Raw genomic sequence first — 18,563 nt, 5'->3', positions numbered from 1 at the left:
CTAGTCAGGGGAAAAGAAAAAAAATGGAGACGTAAGTATTATTTGGAATTGATAAAAACAACTCTTGGAGGCAAAGCAACAACACTGAATCTCCATTTAAGCTTTTCTTCAGGCATCCATACCCCACTGTGCTGGCTGGGGCTGTGCTGAACCTCTCATGTCCCCCCGCTCCAGGCCAGCCGCTCCCCCCTGCCGGTGCCCACCTGGGGGACCCCGCTGTGGCTTCCCCCTGCCCTCCCACTGCCGATGCCCACCTGGGGGACCCCACTCTGGCTCCCTCAGGCATGGCCATGTTGGAGACTGTGGAGATGGAGAAGATGGAGGAAAGCCTGTGGTCTGCTATGGCTTGAACCGAATAGCTGATGTTTGTGGTAAGGGTACAACAACACACTGGGTATAAATCGTGGCTTTTCAGATATGCGTAGCAGTGGCAGTTAGTAAGAGCTCTAGGATTACTATTATCATTATTATTATTTTTAAAAAGAGCCTGTTATCTGTCCGTCTGGGTGGTATCCCTGGGGTCGGTGGGAGCAGGGGGCGAGCGGCCCCAGGCAGGCCGTGCTGTCCGTGCCGCCATCGCACCCCATGGCTGAGGGCCCGGCGCCCTGTTCCGTCTGGGCCCAGCGGGGCGGCTGCGTTTTGAGGTGAAGCTGTGGGTGAGCTCTGCCCTGACCCCGAGTCCCTCCGTCGTCTCCTGCCCACGTGGGCAGGTCTGTGGCAGCGTTTCTTGTCTGCCGTGACCGTGCTGGGGACAGTCCTGGTGCTTGGCACACCACAGCCTGGCGTGGCCAGCCTGTGGGGACAACGCGGCAGGCTCAGAGGTCAGGCCTTGCCTGGGGTGGGGACGCTGCTGAGGCAGAGAGGGAGGCACCATCTTTGAGGCCGCCTCACAGCACAGCCCGTGTGCTGGACCACTGAGGAGAGACGTTGCTCACTGAATCGTTTGGGGAAACCTCCCTAAAAGTGGCTTGCGGTCTGCCAGGAATCTCTTAAGATCTTCCCAAAACATCCCAAACTTCCTTCAGCCCGAGTCACCAAACCGACAGAGAAGAGGTATTTCCGTCCAGACACTGGAACCTACCAAAGCCGCCGTATATGAGGCAATATTGTAGCTCAGCAAATGATGAATACGTTTCAGTGTTCGTTGCTGCCGGCATGAGGTACCGACCACCTGGGGACAGCCCCGTGCCGACGTGCAGAGCTCTGCACAGGTAAGCAAAGTGCCTTGCAGATGGGCCAGGCAATGTCAGATGGTGAAGGCAGTACTGGTGTAATGGCCTTGATTACTGTAATGCAGGGCTTAAATTGTAAAACCGTAGTTTAAAAGGTACGATATATACATTTTCATCCTATCCTTAAAATTTGCTGTTTGCTTTAAGTGTTTATCTGCAAATTTTCTGACAGCGCAATGGCTTAAATGTGGCAATGTCTGAGGTGATCGTGGAGGCAGCTGGGAGGGCAGCCTGTGCGCTGGGATGGAGGTGCAGGCAGGGCTGCTGGCACGGGCAGCATGGGACAGCAGGCAGCGGGGAAGGCTGCATGCAACTGGCAGAGGGAAGAGAGTGCTGAGGTGGAACAGGGGATCCATCAGAGCAGCTGGTGGGAAGTATTGGTGTTCATCCATAAGGGAGAGCAACCTGAATGCTGGGGCAGGCCACGAGGTTATAATCGTTAGAAACCTAGGGTTTGCTGTCATCTTTGGAACCAGGATGGAAAAAAATAGGAGAAGTTTAAGGGAAGGGGTGAAAAGTGGTATATTGGTTTGATTAGTTGAGTAAGAAATGCTTACCCAAAACATTATTCCTGAGTCTTACCTTGGAGATAAGATCTCAGCATCTCTTTTAAATAGCCCCTGAAGACCTTTGACAGCCCGAGAACAGGTTATATGTGAATTTGCTCCAAGAGCTGGGTCAGTGCTAATGCACTTTAAAGTCGAAGTTCAGCTATTATTTAGGATATTTTCCCCAGCACTTTCTCCTCTTGGTCAATCATAATTCCTAGTGATTACAGCTGGGGAAGTTGACCTGCTATACCAATCCCACATAAATTTAAATGCTAAAGTTTAAAACCTGGAGCAACAGTTGTCTCCTGATCTTCTATATTCTGCTTCTATTGCCCCTTTTTGCTTTGCTTTTTTGGAGGATATTTGAGCCCTCATGTTGAATGGGAGATGCTCACAAGAAGTATGTCCTGCATGGGGTTATAAAAGCTGTATCTTTATTCTGGAAGCAGAATTTGCTCGATTCCACTAGGTGGATCTATTGAGAACATTGTTCACTATTTAATGTAAAAAATGTCTTTTGCTTTGGGGGAATAAAAAAAAAAGAAAAAAGAAACCTTTCTTTTTTACCACTTCACTTAGCTTCTTATGTTCTATAGAAATACCAAGATAACCAGTTTTGTTCATAGAAAGCTCTACAGCTATGCATCAGTCTGTCAGCCAGTAATACTTTGAGGGACCTGTCTCTTCTTTCCAGTTTTGCCCTTGTTTTGCAAAGGAAAAGGGTCAGTGCTACCAGTGCTGTGAGAGGCAGGTGCGCCTCCACAGTGGCCCAGTTTTAGATGCGGCTTCCATTGCGTATCTTCCTGCTGTCTATTTTGTACTTTCTCCTGGATCCTTTCTTGATGACTGTGTTTTGATGAATTGTTGCAAAGACTTTGTAACAAAATGTGGCCAACATAGACTCCTGGCCTTAGCATATGCCTTTACTTGACCCATGCAAGTTGCTTGTGATGTCAGGCTCAATGATACATGACTGCTATGCTGAGGATGTAGATTTATCTCCTAAAAAGAAAACTTTTTTTTTTTTTTTTTTACAAGTTCTGATTACCTCTACCACTGAATTCCTGTGATGATGATATATACAAACTTTGCTGATCAAATCTATTAAGAGATACTTATTTTGGCCATGGCCCCTGGGAAATAGACAGCTTGTTCTCAAATGGGTTCTGCTTCTGGTTGTTTTGAAAGCTGGGATCTCAGAGTTCTTTTTTCCAGGAAGCTTTTTTACACAGTCTGTATGAGTGGGAATGCCTCCATTCACCTTGTCAGTTTGCTGGGGTTCTGCCCAGGAAACCCCCATGTTTGTAACAGGCATTTTCAAAGGGATTTCCCTTTTTCCTGTGAAAGTGTTTTATTTATGTCTTCTTGAACCATGCTTCAGCAACTTTCTTGCTGGATGACTTGTGTTTTCACTGGCTCAGACTGCCATGTAGATCGCACCACCTGTTCCAGAGTTTGCTGAAACATTTACTGTAAGTTTTCTGGAATTCCTTATTTAATGTCCCTGCTATTAGATGGTTCTTTTAATGTGCTTTTTCTTATCAATATTAAAGACCTGACATTCTGCTTTTCCTTGGAAAAGATACCCCCTCCTAAAGGTGTTAAGCTTTCAATGGGCTTCTGCAGCATTTGTTAAAAGAATGCCCAGTTGCTTATCACCTCTCGTTAGGAAGGAAATGCTGATCACACCTTTTAAGAACAAAGGCAGGATTATTCCTCAGTCCTTCCTCATAAAGCAAACAACTTATAAATATTAAATATATAAAGCTAATGTTTCTCCCCCACCTATCGTGGAAATTACTGTATGACCACCTGTCTGTCACTACTTTCCTGTATAGAGACTCTTAAAATACTCCTCCGACCTGGGCTTTTCATTGAGCTCATCAAACTTGTGAGATTGGGGATTTTCTTCCCTCTTATATAAGTCTGTCTGAAACAAGAACTTCTGAAAGGCTGTCATTCTGCTAAGGTAGAAATCACGGGGAAAGGTAATGTTGCCTGGCCAAAGAGCACAGCTCTCATTTCCTCTCATCCTACTTTTTGAGGTTTGACAAGTCTGTAGCTGATAGCTTCTGCTCCCTGAGAAGGTGCCTACTATGTTCTAAGTGCAAGAATCTTGCAAAGGTAAACATTTGTCTCTTCTGCTTTTCTCCTCCCTCCTTTGCAGTGTTTTTGCCTAGTTTTAAAGAAGCAGTATACATCTGCCTACCCATGGAGGAGATACAAAAGGGAATTAAATCAACCAAAGAAGTTGGAGAAGTAGCTGGGGACAGTTGAGAGGACATGAAGGCTTTGAAGTGAAAAAACCTTTCTTTGGATGCAAGAGGAGGATAAAGGAACAGCACTCAAAAGATGGGGAGAAATAGGAAGGAATACTGGATGGAAGTATGAAAGTGCTGATGTTGTCTGGGAATATTATAAATTCTGAGAGAGGACCGACCAAAGTCTTCCTGAACTCATGTCTGAGATCTTCTGAACCCCATCTAACCAGTACACATTACTCAGGTGCTGGAGCCTGTCATTGGGTCAGTAAAATTTGGAGGTCTCTTGTCTTCAGGATGTATTCAGCTCATGGACTTGCACTATCCCTTCATGGTCTATTTTGTGAAGGCTTGGCCACCCCAGCCCAAATAATCATGTTTATGTGGCCCTGGGGAAAACAGTTTTGATCAATCTTGTTAAGAGTATCCTCCCCTGACAGCACTATTGCCTGCCTGTAGTAGCCGGCTCTTCCAGATTTTGAGAAGTCTTTGCTTGACATTTTCTTCCTGTAGAGCTGTGTTGGATGGTCATCCGGACCATCCAACTGACTATGGAAAAAACCAAAACTGACTGGACATTCACCAGTGGTGGACCACAGCTCTGCCCTCAGTTTAGAGAGGTTTTAGCACTTAATCTCAATTTCCCGTGAGATGATTCTTAGTCTCTGTCCCTTTGAAAGTTTCTGGAGGGAAATTCCTGTTCCCTTCAGAAAAGAAAGTCAAGGAGAAATACTTTAATTTTTGCAAGGATGAGAGTCAAAACCCTCATGCTGTTTTCCCTCCATTCGTTGTCCTTAAACCAGCATCAGGCACTTATGCCAGATGACCAGGAAATCCCAGTTAGATGTCTAAAGCTCCTCTGCTGTCAGTTGCTGTTTCACCTATCTCTAGTCAATATTCTTATCTTTGTCTCAGGAAAAAGAACCATGGGGTTTTCCTGAGCTCTCATCCTCCTGTAACTCTTTGTGTGGTGCTCTGAAATCTCCTGTCTGCCAGTGATTCCAGGTAGCTTGATTTGGCCCCTGCTCCAAAATGCCATCGCCTCCTGTGTGGTTTGTATTATGAAGCCCTAGGTCATGGAAATCATAAGGTGAAATCTGATATTTTTTAAAAAAGGTATAGCTCATTCTTTTATGAGACTGCTAATAATGTTCAGCCTTGACAGGGTTAAAAGGCAACATCCATTTCCCCATTATCTTGTTTAAAAAGTGCCTTTTTTAAAGTCCATATGGCGACTTCCTTTCGACCTGCTTTCCCATCCTCGTCTCTTTGTCAGGGCTGTCACTTATAAAGAATCACTTGACTTACAATAACAAGTTCAAAAGAAGACAGAATATAATCAGTTGATCCACGAAGAATTGAAATAAAGAACACCCCCACTGCTCCAGTTATCATTCCCATAGAGATAGTGATATTATTGATGTGATTGCTATGCTAATTTCTATAGAAAAAACTTGTATTTTGGAATTTGTTCAAAGAGAATTTCAGACACATCAAATTGGAAAATGCAGAGTGAATTCCTAAACTTTTTCGTATAGGCATGGGAATCTTTTTTTTTTTTTTTTAACATTGAATAGCTCTGAACAACTATTTATAAACTTCACTTAAAAAATCAATTGGAAAAATCTGGCTAATTTTTTTCAGTTATAGAAAGTTAACTTACTGCAGTTCCAGAAAAAAAAAAAAAAAAAAAAAAGTCCTATTGTACCTTTAGGGTTATTAATATCACCCCCATAACCTGCAGAAGTGGTATTGGACCACAGACTCCAGAAACAGAGGCTAGGGATTATAAAAGATGGGTACATTTAAGTCCAGTGTTTAGGAACAGCTAATTAATCTATACCCCTTCCTCTGCAATTCCATAGTCCCTCTGGGAATTGCCACAAACATAAACTTTTTTTTTTCTTGGACTCCTATTTTAACTAGAAGGTTTCGGCTTGTGATGTTATGCTTTTTATGTAGTAAACTGATTTAAAATGTATGCCAGTCATCTTCAGGGAACTCATTTCAGTCAAGATGAAACTAGTCTTACCTGAATCAATGTTTTAAGTGTCCCTGTGGCTCGGCATTTTGAATAATCAATCTGTCTCCATCGCTTCTTAATCATGCGCATCACAGTCTTTTTTATTTGTCAACCCTTTCGGATCCTGGCTTTTTGTTATTAACATGCCCCTAATGTCACATGCAAGCCTTTTCTTTAAAACAAGCTGCTCATTGGTGTATTTTGATACTTTTTATTATTACTAAATCTTTTTTCCCATAATTACACCACAATCATTATATAATCCCATAACAAAGAGTCTATTGAGGCACCATGCTTTTGTCAACTATGGGACACAGAATCCATAATTGCATTATTCAGCTTCCCCCCCCCCCGCCCCCCCCCCCCGCTTTGTAGAAACACAACCTATTTCACCAGTCACATTTGCACCTTGTTTGCTTGGTTATATATTATTTACTAAATCGTTGCCCTGCGGATAAACCTTGTAAAGTTGCTTTAAAAAAGTTATTTGTTTGATAATTAAGTCCTGAAAACCCATCGTTTAATGATTATTCCGAACCCATAAGGCAGAGAACCTCCATGACGTTTTTCTCTAAGTTTAATTACCGTATGCTAATTTCCTTGCCTACTACGTGATTAATTAAAATCATATTTTCATAATCATTTGGCACTAGTATTGTTTTAGAATTATCATGATCCCCTAAATAGTGTATGTAAATAAAGTCGGCTCTAATGGAAAGAATCAAAATGCAACGCTGAGGACCTTTATGTGTTTGTATGCATGCGATTGGCAACATAACTGGCTTATTTACATTAAATACGCCACAAGGTTACAGTGCAGATCAACGTCACTTTATCGCTGATTACTTCTCTTAAACGCCGGAGCGGTGACTGATGCTCCGGTCCCCCTGTCCACCAAGGTTTCCCCGGGAGTTTTTTTTTTTTTAGGAGAAACAGACTTTGCATAGTTTCGGGAGCAGGTAAGAAGGGCGCTTTGTGGAGCCCGGCGCTGCCCCCGGGGGCTCGGCGGGGTTTGCGGGGCGCGGGCAGGGGCGGCGGGGCGCGGGCGCGGGGGCTGCGCGGGCGCGGGGGCTGCGCGGGGCGCGGGCAGCGGCGCTGGCCGTGGGGCTGCGGAGCGGCGCGGGCTCCTCGGGGTGTTTACACGGGCTCAAGGTCACGACCAAGCTGCGCCGGGTTAAATGGTTTCTTAGTTGCTAGACAGGGAGAAAAAATGGACGATCACAGACCATTCTTTGTAGATTATTATATCAAGGGTTCAGCTTTTGGCTCATCAAAGCTAAATGCCGCAAGACCTATCTAGTTGCTGTGAATTATGCCAAGACGACAATGGAGTGCTTTTTTAATGGTACAATGCATTTCACCTACCAGATAGGGGGAGTCCACGCTGAGAGATGGGGATGTCTTGTGATGTTGGGTGATCAGTATCAATGAAGGGGGTTATTCTGAAAAGAGACAGATTAAAATAAAGCGCTCTTTGCTCGGGATGTGCTGGAAGCAGTTGGGAGGGCTACCCGGAGCGGGCGGCCGCGGCAGCCCCGCGCCGCACTTTTCCCCCTCCGCACAAGAAAATGATCAAGTCAATCATGTGGACATGCTTCATTATTCATTGAACACAATCTTTTACAACGCTCCGTTTACGTGCGGGAGTTTCTTCTACGCTTTGCTTTAAATTTTAAGGTAAGAAAGACAAAGGTAAAAAGGGGGTTTTTGAGGATCCGGGAGGCTCCCGCGAGCCATCAAAGAGGCTCCAAAGTCAGTCCGGAGTATGTTTTTGTTTTTTATTTCTTTTTAATCATCGCAATGGGGCCTGCGTTTTCCACCGTGATTAAAAAATACAGTATAATTAAATATCCATAGCAGTGACGTTTGCAAGCAGGGCTGTCAGGGGAAAAGCAGAAAATAATGAAAGGAGCGGAGAAGCCATTGAATGGCGCTATAGAACTTAGCCTGAAGAAAACCCTACGTTTTTCCTCTTTCTCTCTCGTTTCTTTTAAAACCGTTACTTTACAAAAAAGGAGCGGGCGGGCGGGCGAGGCGAGGCGAGGCGAGGGGAGGCGAGTGCCGGCGGCGGCGGCCGCGACGCTGCCCGGGGGCCGCCCGCCCGCCCGCCCGCCGTCCCCAGCCCGCACCGACCCTGCCCTTAACTTGCCCAGAAACTTTTTGTTTTAAAGGGTTGCAGCGGCGCAAACTTTGCTGAAGTGACTTTAAACGCGGCCCCCCCCCTCCCCCTCTCCCTCCCCCCTTAGGATCCCGGCTAATCGTGGTGTAATTTGTAAACTCCCCCCCCTCTTTTTTTTTTTTTTTTTTTTTTTAATCAAAGTTAGCTGATGCATACCATGTGTCAAACTTGTGAGATTCAAGTGCCTAAGAGACCTGCCATTTTGTGCTCTAATCGACCTCTTATGAATAGGAGCCGTGCATAATGCTGCGAGGAGCGTTGTGACATTCAAGTAGGCACTAAATGTCAGGCCAGGTCTCAGCCCTTTCGGGGGGAGCGGAGCGCGCCCGGCGGCGCCGCGGGGAGCGGGGAGGCACCTGCCAGCCCGCCGCCGGGGCTTTTGTCAGCGCCCGGAGAAAGTAACAGGTTAAGGAGGAAACTTAAATGGCAATCCCCGAGGGGGGGTGGGGTGGGGAGCATCCCCTTCCCGGTGGCGCGCTGTGCGCGGGCGCGGAGGGCCGCGGGGGCGCCGCTGTGCGCGGGGCAGCGGGCTCGCTCCGGCGCGGGGGCTGCGCGGGGCTGGCGAGGGGTGGGGGTGGGGGGGCACCGGGCCGGCGGCGGGATTAACGGGGAGGGGGGAGGAAGGAGAGATTCTTTGATGCTGTGTAGGAAAGAATCCAGATTTTAATGCGCCCATCTGTTGCAGTTTTGCAAATAATTAATATATATGGGGGGTGTGGGGGGGGTGTGAGGGGCTGAGGGGAGCGGTGCCGCCTGTGAACTTTAACGCGAAATAAAAGGTCGCGAAGATTTATGCTTTTTTTTTTTTTTTTCGGAAGGTCCGCGGCTCCCGCGGGGCGGCTCGCACGGGCTCCATCCGAAAAGTTAGTTGCCGGCGTCCCCCGCCGCGGCGGCGGGGCTGGGGGCACGGTCCGCCTGCGCGGAGCCCCCCGCGGGCCGCGGGTGCCGGCGCCCGGGGCGGGCGCGGCGGGGAGGGCTCCGGCCGCCGCCTGCCTGCGCGGCGGGCATTGTTTCGGGGTGCGTGCGGCGGATATGGCCGTGTCTGAGACAGTGTCGAGGCGGAGACGTGATTTGTCAGAGCCCTTCGTTTTCACTTCAGCCACCGCCGGGCCGGGGAGCGGCGGTGGGGCCCGGCGCGGCGCGGTGCGGAGCGGAGCGGAGCGGTGCGGAGCGGCGGGGCAGGGGCGCGGGGCGCGGGCCCGGTGGGGCGGGCGCGGCTGCCCGGCCGCCCGCGGCTGGAGCGCTCCGCGGGGCCGTGCATTCCCCCCGCCGCCGCCCCCCCCCCCCCCCCCCCCCCCCGTGCAGTTTAAAATAAATCCAACAGGGGCCGTGTTTGCTGAGCTGATTTGACCGGTTGATACAGATAGCAGCGGCGAGCCTCCTCGCTTATGTGGAAAAAGACTATTTTAAGTGTCATAATTAAGTTTAGAAGCCTTGTTTGGGCTCATTCACTGCTTGAAATAAAAAGGACTGGCTGCTTTTAGACCATTTCTGAAGGGGTTGGCTAAGCGCCTCTGCACGTTCACTTGGAGAAGAATGTTTTCTTTTCTAGTTTAATATTAGAAACTATATTTTTACTTGTTTAAACCGGATTTATTATTCCTGTGGAGATTTTTTTCTCTCCCCCCCCTTCCTATCACTCAAATCTTTGTTCATTGTTCATTGACTGTGGAAGGCTGCTTAAATGTACGGAGAGAGGGGGGAGGCCCCCTTGCTGGTTTGATGTTGAAATAGTAAACCTGAATGAGGAGGGTGGCTGGAAAAGTGGACATTGCAGCTTTAATTAACTTCAAGATGCTTCGGCGAGGACCAGAGCGTAGTAGTGACGTTGCCTCATAAATCTGTCCAGTACAGTGCGTTGCATTGAACTATTACAGTATCACCGTCATATTGAATATTCACTACCTATCCGGGAGCAGATTTGCATAATTGGATCTTTTTTAAATGAAACTTGTTTGCAAAAAACCAAACAAAACCAAAAAAACAAAAGCCCAAGTGAAAACCGCGGCGATCTGCATGATTATAAAGGGTTCAAACATATCCGAAAAGTAAGTGACCTGCATAAGTACATCAATAGGTTAAGTGCAAATAAGATGAGAAGTGCTTCTGAAAGCTGTACATTCCCTATGTGGTCTCTTGGGTTATTTCTCAATAGCGGGATTTTTTTGTAGCCTCAGGGATTTTAGGTTTTCTGTCTGCTTTCATAACTTTTTCCCTCACAGTTCTTATACAAGGTGAGGCTTTTGTACCGTGCCTGTGTACCTGTAGTGATATTTTTTTAAGAAAATAGATTAGCAGTTTGTAATTCGTGCTGTTTGAGTTGCATAATTACAGCTACCGTGGAAGGGAAATGTGTATTGCTGTTGTATTTCTGATCATCGAATAGATCATCACTAAATACTTTGGAATATTCAAAGATTGTGTGTGTATGTGTTTGTGTACGCTTAAAAATTGACTTAGCTAACTAAGCTGTTACTTCTTAAATCGTAGAGGCAACTAGTTTTTAATGTGTATGTGTGTCCGTCCCCCGTTTGATGGAGGATGAAGATGACTGAAGTAATTAAAAATACCAGAAATTTTTAGAGTGAATTTGTAGATTATCTGTAAAACCCATCCCCTCCTAACCGAGTGGCTGGCTTACAATAGCGCAGTTTTGGATCGGGCAGGTTTAGAAGTATTTTGTAAAATCAGATGCTGGTGTTTCAGATGCTGCGAGGACAAAGTTGAGGAGCGAAGGCAGTTGAAAGCGTCGCCTCCTGGGGAAGGGGAGCAGCGATCGGTGGGGCAAGCCGAGCTGAAGTGCAAAGTCCGCGTGCAGCCCAAGCCTTGCCCTGGCTCTCCCCCCTCGCTGAAGGCTGCTTTAGTTATGATGTCATTCTGATAGTGGAGAGCAAATGTCTCCTGATTCTACCATTAAACGCCTGGCTGATTTGCCTGATAATGATAGCATTGACGTCCTGCTCCTTGACAAATGCAAGCCCTATGAGCCCTATGAATTAACTTTTTTCCTATAGATGGGAGCTAGCTAGCTTTACGACTCGTGACCGTAGCAGCACTTCTTTGACAGATTACTTTGAACCTTCTCGTTTGTGCAACAACCCCCCTTCCCTGAAAACCACTTCTGCTAGGCTGCTAGCAGACCCCTGTACAGTTTGGGCCTGATTTGCAGAGCTGCTGAGCACTCATCACTTCCACTGACTTCAGATGGAGTTGTGGGTGCTCAGCAGCTTTGAAAATCAGGCCCTGTGTTCAGTCAACAGCTGATGCATTTTTTGGCTTCTTTGGGTTTTTTTTGTTGTTGTTGTTATTTTTTTTTTAAGTTAGACAGCTAAAGAGGGTTCTATGATTTCTAGTCATTATAAAAATATTTGTAAATAGCTTGAGATGTTTGTCCCAGTCTGTTCTGTTTTCCCCTTTCTGCTATCCTTTTTTAAATTTTATTTTTAATTCATCTTCTAGTGGATGTGCTGTTAGTCTTTGGAAGAAAAGAATCGGAAATGAGTTGTTTAAAGTTTTCAGAATGTTGTAGAAAGAAAATGTCTCCAGTTTAGTAACAAGTGCTTAGAGAATCGATTGCTGTTTCAGAACGTGCACTAGAAGAGAGTCTTGGTACAGTTGCTAAACCCTGCGATTGGGTGCACTTTCTCATAGCTGCTCTGTCTTCAGATTTTGCTTGTGACTTTGAATTTCTATCACTGCAGGTAAATGAGATTTAACGTGATTTCTTTTTTTTCTAAAGTGCCAGTGGCTTAAACTTTGTTTTCATTTGCTGTTCAAATGATGACAATTAACAACTGCAGATGTAAGAAAGGTTAGTCTCTGTATTACATTTGCAGGGAATGTATCTAAAATATTTGCATGCTAAAGCTGTGTTTTGCAAATGAGTTCCTGAAGATACAAGTTCCTATGATGGAAATACTGTATTAAAACACTTCTAATAAATTGACTATGACTTTATCAATTGTAAAGAAGAAAAAGGAATTGTTCTACGGGCTTTTTGACTTCTGAATTTATTTGAGCTCTAATACTCAGCAAGTTGTCTGGCACTGTCTTCACTGTAGACTTTTATATAATGAACAGGCTGATTGTCATATTTTTGTCCATGCTAGAGGCCAATAACCCAACCCATTCATTATCAGAAGAGAGTAGCCTGCAAGTTGCAACATCAGTACCACTGTTTTGCTTGCAGCAGTGAAGACAGTGCTGAGATCAGAAATTGTGATCTTCAGTACAGAAAGCTGACACATTAGGTTGTTTACCCACCATGGGAGCCTTAGGTGACCAAAGAGATTTGCATTAGAACAGACGCAGAAAATCCACTAGTCCATTAAAATGGGCTGTGCTTATTCCCTGGGAAGCACAAGTTCCATCAAGTGTAGGAAAATCAGTAGAAGTAATTTTTCCAAATGTTGATTTTTGCTTAAAGTTGACTTTGAATTGCACAGGTGTTTTTAGAGTGCCTTGACTGGAAAAAAAAAAAAAGAAAAAAGGCATTAAAAAAAAAGCGCATGGATTTATATGAACTTTATAAAAAATGGAAAAGAAACCCACAAACAGATTTATTTTTCTGGTTTGAATGAGGACAATCAAAGCTTTTTAGTATCTTCTGATTTACTGTGGTGTTTTAATATGATTTGTAAGTAAATTTAAATTTTAATATCTGAATTTTTCTCAGATACCTGGATAGATGTATATCGACTCTTCAAAATGCTAAAAGCAGTACGATCTTGAAAAGCCATTTTTCTGTTCTCTCATTCACACCTTGCATTTTCAGAGGTGCAAGCAATTTGGATTCAGGGAAGGAGAACACCGGTGAAAAAATAGAATACATATTCTTTCTTTTATAGAAACATGAATAAACTTATTTCTGGCAACTGTAGATGGAAATCCAAATTTCTCTAGTGAAGACACTCTGGGCACAGATGTTCGCAGAAAGGGAAAAAAGGATGAACTACTGAAAGATAATATGTAAAAGTAAAATAACTCTTGAGATGCTTAATTGGATGATCTTAGGGTTATTGTATGGATGTGTGGTTCTAGCTTCCAGTTGTGTGGCCGAATAAGGAATATGAACTTTTTTGAGACCAAGTCACTGATCAGAATCTGACCTTGGGTAGAAACAAGTGGAAATTGAAATGATTTGATGGATGTTTGTTGCTTAACGTGAAATAACTGAGTAGTGTCTGTTTAAATCTCAGTGGATCACAGTAACTGCTGTGACATTTTCACTCCTATTGGAAGCTTAAGCAATGAAGCCAAGCACTGAGAGATTTGAAACATCGTTTCAGAGGTAGCAGAGATCCAGATCAGGAAAGGGTAGCAAGCAGGGCATTGCGTTGCCTCTGCCCAACTGCACCAATGCTGTGACTAAACATGCTCCCAGAGGGAAAATTCTTCCAGTATTCTGAATTTGGCACCTTTCCCTTATATTTAAATATGCTCTAATTTTCAGGTGCATCTTACTAGATAACCAGATGCATCAAAAAAGCAAGAGTTATAGAGGAGTAATTATAATTAGCTTAGTTGTCTGTATTTTTAAAAAAAAATGTAAGATGGGGCCTTGAAAGTATTTTAAAGTTGCTGGTTTATAGCGTCTTAATCTAAATACTCCATGTGAGATTGTTTTCTAAAGAGATGGGTTCATCAGGTCAAGTTGAACTATATTAAAGACAAACAATTTTGTTATAATCTGACTGTCTTTTAAACACAGATGAAGAAAACAGAACTAAAATAGCCACAGCAGCCTCAGTATCCGATCTTTTCTCCATTGTGCACTGCAGTGTTCAAGACTCGTATAACCAAAATAAAAACTAGGTTATTCCTTACAAGTATTTGTCATGTTATGAAAAAAGCAGCACTACCTATCATGGTAGGACATTAGCAGAGAGTTCTGCAGGTAGCAGTGCCTGGAAATAATGGTGATGGCTTTGATGGCACTCCCATAGCATGGGGCAAGCAACAGAGCTAGTTCCTCAAACCAGCTGCTCATTTCTGGTGCATTAGTGTTAAGCTGTCCAGCTGTAGGCATCTTGGACTTCCAGAGGGAGCGAGCACTTGTCGGGAGGGTGGAAGTTGCTGGAGATCAGGCAGTTACATATTCAACCAGTATAATCAGGGGTTATTGCAGGTGGGCTACCCACAGTGCCAGGGAAAGGCTGCTTGGGAAAATTTGTTCCTGTCTCAATTTTGTGAACAGGAGAAGCAGGAGAGGGGGAGAAAAAGGAGAGTATGAGCTGACTTTCACCCCCATGGCCTGTGTAGGGGTGAAGGGGCAGCTGGCTGTGGGGGGCGCTGCCCGCAGCTCCTGCTTTGCTTTGGGACAGCCAGGGATGTCCCAGGGAGCCTTCCTTGCCATCATCCTCCAGTGGGCCGGGGTATCACAGTGCAAAGGGATAAATGGCAGTCCTGATTCTTCCTTTTATAATACACTTGTTTCAGCCTTAATGTGAGTTTTGTTATAGTTTGTGTTTTTTTTTTTTTTTTAACTGTGATAAGCGCTGTTACAAACTTTTCCTCTTTTTTTATGCCTTTGGGTTATTCCGCAGCAGTCAATGGTTGTTTGTGAGGAGGATGGGAGCACTGCTGAGCTCATCAGTGCTACAGAGGGCTTGCTATCAGGTACCACAATCTACTTGGTCACAACAGGGCTGTGTATATTGCTTCCTCGGTAGTCCTGGCCCCTGCTGATCTAGGAGTTAGCCCCAGTAATCCACGTGATAGCACTGTGCTAGGTTGCCAAGCTGGCCTTATATTTATTTTTCCAAATGATAGAATACTGTATTAACATTGTTTTATTTCACTCTCGTAAGTTGGTCTCCACAGATTTGTGCAGACATTGTTACCATCAGTCTTTTGTCATTGGAATATCAGTGGTAGATATAGATAGATATGGATAGGTCCCTTTAATCTAAAATTTAGAAAAGCATGAATAAATAGGAAACTCAGGCAGAATTACTTCATGGAAAGGATAATAAACATATGGAATAAATTACCAGCAAGGAAAGGATAAATGAGTTCAAGGGAAGCCTAGGTTTGTTTCTTGAGAAAGAGCATGTGAAAGCTAGGGTGAAGAAAGCAAGGAGGTGTAAAGTCAGGTTTCTGTTAACAAAGGCTAAGATGGTGGGCTGGGTGTTCAATTCCTAACATTTCTTTTGATGACTCTGTACGGATGGGTTACATTTTAGTTTCATGTGTGTTTGTTAACATTGGCTCTCTAGGTCTACATGTAGGTTTTTTTCAGGGCTCCATAGAAATATTAAAACATAGGGCAGTGCAACATTTTGGTTTTGATACCAGTTTTCGTTGAAGGAGTGATGTGAAGTGTTGATTGAGCAGATTAGGGAAAAATCTTGCCTCCTCTATCTATTATAAACTAACTAAAGGTGTTAGTTTATAATAGGAGAAGCAGAAACTGCCTTCTACTTTAGTGGCCAAGGACTTTTGATAGGTGTTTGCACTGCTTCAATCATATCAGTGCTGGAATAGTTCTGAAAAAAACCCCGCATGTAGACAAGCTCGGTTGTCTTTTGCGGGTGGTTTTTTGTTTTTTGGTTCTTTTTTTTGTTTGTTTGTTTTTTCCCCCATTTTATTTTTCAAGGTTTTGCATGAAAGTTTTCACAGCTTTTAGTCCATGCGATGACTTTTTTTTTTTTGAATGTCGAGGGTTGACTCAACATTGGAAAGCAGCACTAGTTTTGAAGCTGCTGCTACAAGTAGCTTTTCATTGAACTTCTGTATTGTTGGAACGTATCCCACATTTCTGTGGAAAATGATGGGACTCTCAGAGAGAAGTGTGTAAAGGTTAGCAAAATTTTGGTTGATTTTGAGTGATTTCTAGGATCCAGTTCTGCTCCTTTTATTTTAATTGGGGTAGGACTGAGTCAGCAGGTAAAACCTCCTTTCCATACCAGGTGAGTCTCATGTGATTCCTAGTTTCACTGTGAATACATTGTGTAACTCCACTGTTTTTTAAACTCAGTGCAAAAGCCTGATGTTCTCAGGAAGTGATCCCAATTAAACTTTTTCTTGTATCATGATTTCAAATGCAAAAAGAAACTCAGCCATTTGAGTTCTTAAAATGCAAAGGTTATAGGCTACCCAACACTGGGATGTATAACAAATTTGCTATCTCTACCTTTTTAAGGTATCTGTTCTTCATTGATTCATTGAGATTTTGCTACAGGACTGTAATTACTCTTAGGGCTAATAACTAGCAGAAGAGAACCCAGCCTCTTTATTAGTACCATAATACCAGCTAACAAAACTCTCCTGCTCTATTCCCTTCTTTGGATTTTACTACAATTTTTTTTTTTTTAAATAGCTCAGATATTTTAAAATAGTCTTGATTGTTTTAAAGAACAAATGTTCAAGCGTCTCTCTTTTATTTGAATACAGAAAGCTATATGCATGTGTATGAAATAAATGGACATGCTATTAGGTAAATGAGCAGGAGGAAATCCACAGCCACTTCTGGATTAGAATTTCGATCTATTGTTTGTTTTGGTAGTGCCTTTGGCATGCTAGGTGCTTTCCAAATATAGAAGTATAGTTTCTGGCCAGAACTAGCTACACTTTTCTTATTGCAATTGAAAAATGCTAGTTCATTAGTTTGCATCAACATGCTGCATCTTCGAAGGATTTCTCAGGTCCACAATTGAATTTCTGCTCAAAATGAAAGAGTTGCATCTCTGCACTTCATTATGGACTAGGTGATTATGAAATGCACCTGGGTCACTGGAGAGCTAGATTCAGATCATTCCTCTCATATCTGATTTGAATCAGCTTCTTAAAATCAAGTTTCTCACATCCCAGATGAGTGCCCTACTAACCACACTTTGGCTCTTCCAGGGTGAGTCTTTTAAGTTCCTGCTTTAGGCTATTCCAATTTAAGTAATCATTTAATTAGTCAGCAGGTCAGAAGAGGACCGACTCTTGGCCTGGGCACTTGAGTGTGATGCAAGAGACTGGGTCCAACTTGCTTCTGTTGCAGAATCCTGTACGCTGCACTCCTCAGTGCGATGTGATGAGAGTATTCATATTCTTAATGTTGTCTTGCTGTGTCTTCCTTTTGAAAAGTTGCAAAAGGTATCAGGTTAGTCCTGGTGGGGAACAAGGGGAAATTCTGAAATCTTCAAAGTATTTGTGGTATTGGAAAACTGTTTCTTATTGGTTCTTTACCTTTCTTGTAAAGTTCACAGTCTAATTATTATAAAAGTCAGTTGGTGATGAGGTGCATCTTGATAAGTCAAAGCGTTTTCATCTCAAAATCGAATTTTGTTGCTGTTCTTTTGTTTGGTATATTATGTGTTTGAACAGAACTGGTTAACTGATCCTACGTCCCCCCTGAGCAGTGAGTGTCTGGCTGTAGGAGGTGCAATGGGTGCAGGGTTATACCCTTCTCCCGTGAGTATCTTGGACTGGCGTACAGCACAGCTTGTGGATGGCACTCTGTCTGGTAGTGCTGTGAGGTGGAGAGAAATGCTGTGTAAATGCCAACAAATGCCTTAGAGATGTAAGGGTTACTGTGCTGTTAGGGCTCCTTCCCTCATGAAGAAACTCATGAGAGATGTGAAAGACCTATGGAACCGGCAGGTTTCTCTGTCGGGATTCTGCAAAAAGGAGAGAAAAAAATGTCTTAATCTGTAGAAGGGGGATCTGCAAAGGGAGGAAGCCCTTCTTTCCTTAGAGATAGAAATACTCATTTTGATAGCTTCTGTCTTTCATTCTTAACTTCTCTGGCAGCACAACTCTGGCAGATCCCATGCTGTATTGGTTGGTTCCCCTTCTGGCTGCTCTGCAACTGTGATGGATGGGAGCCAAGAGAATAAATATAGCTCTGAGTTCCAGTAGTAACCCCCTGCCAGACTTCTACACAGCAACCTGGGAGGTCACAGGGCGGAGAGGGAATGGGTGATAGAAAATTTGGGCAGGCTCAGATCTGATGCCTCCAGCAGAGACAGTGTTCCTGTGGTTCCCCGAGGAAGGGGAAAGGTGCTGCAGGAGCCCACTGTTGCCTTCGTTCCTGTGCAGAACTGAAGGGATCTGTAGATATATTTCAAAAGCAGTTACCATTGGCTGTGCAGTTTCCATGTGAGTTTATTAAATGTGAACATTTTTTATATATAAAAATAACTTCACCATTTTGTTATTTCCTTTTACGTATTTCACTCTGGTTGGAAAAATGAAATCAATCTAGTCAGCTTTTCATCAGTTTCTCTTTGGCTGTCATGCAGTTGCACAATGCTGCAGTGCTTGGCTAGCAAAAATGTTTACAACGAAAAATTGTTTTCAATGGGATTAAAAAAAGAATCATGGAAA

At 43.9% G+C, this 18,563-nt stretch overlaps 1 protein-coding gene and 1 long non-coding RNA gene across 13 annotated transcripts in view; one reads left to right on the top strand and one right to left on the bottom strand.

Moving 5' to 3' along the window:
• Positions 1-6,187, bottom strand: part of LOC308073098 — a 48,920-nt gene extending 42,733 nt beyond the window's left edge. Inside the window, exon 1 of one of the 2 annotated variants that reach the window (XR_013931905.1) lies at positions 6,077-6,187. This is a non-coding gene — a long non-coding RNA (uncharacterized lncRNA). The remainder of the gene's footprint in view (positions 1-6,076) is intronic. The other variant, XR_013931906.1, reaches the window with a different exon arrangement.
• A 266-nt stretch (positions 6,188-6,453) lies between these two features.
• ZNF536 (zinc finger protein 536) overlaps positions 6,454-18,563 on the top strand; it is a 354,573-nt gene continuing 342,463 nt past the window's right edge. For 9 of the 11 annotated variants that reach the window (XR_013931899.1, XM_080410811.1, XM_080410807.1 and 6 more), the window contains exon 1: positions 6,455-7,744. The gene's annotated coding sequence lies outside the window, so the exon portion shown is untranslated. Of the gene's footprint in view, positions 8,652-18,563 lie in introns of all 11 variants that reach the window. The other 2 variants (XM_080410809.1, XM_080410806.1) reach the window with 2 other exon arrangements.

This window comes from Falco punctatus (assembly GCF_963210335.1).
Source record: "Falco punctatus genome assembly, chromosome: 14".
Taxonomy (NCBI): domain Eukaryota; kingdom Metazoa; phylum Chordata; class Aves; order Falconiformes; family Falconidae; genus Falco; species Falco punctatus.
This window is presented reverse-complemented; position numbering and strand designations above follow the sequence as displayed.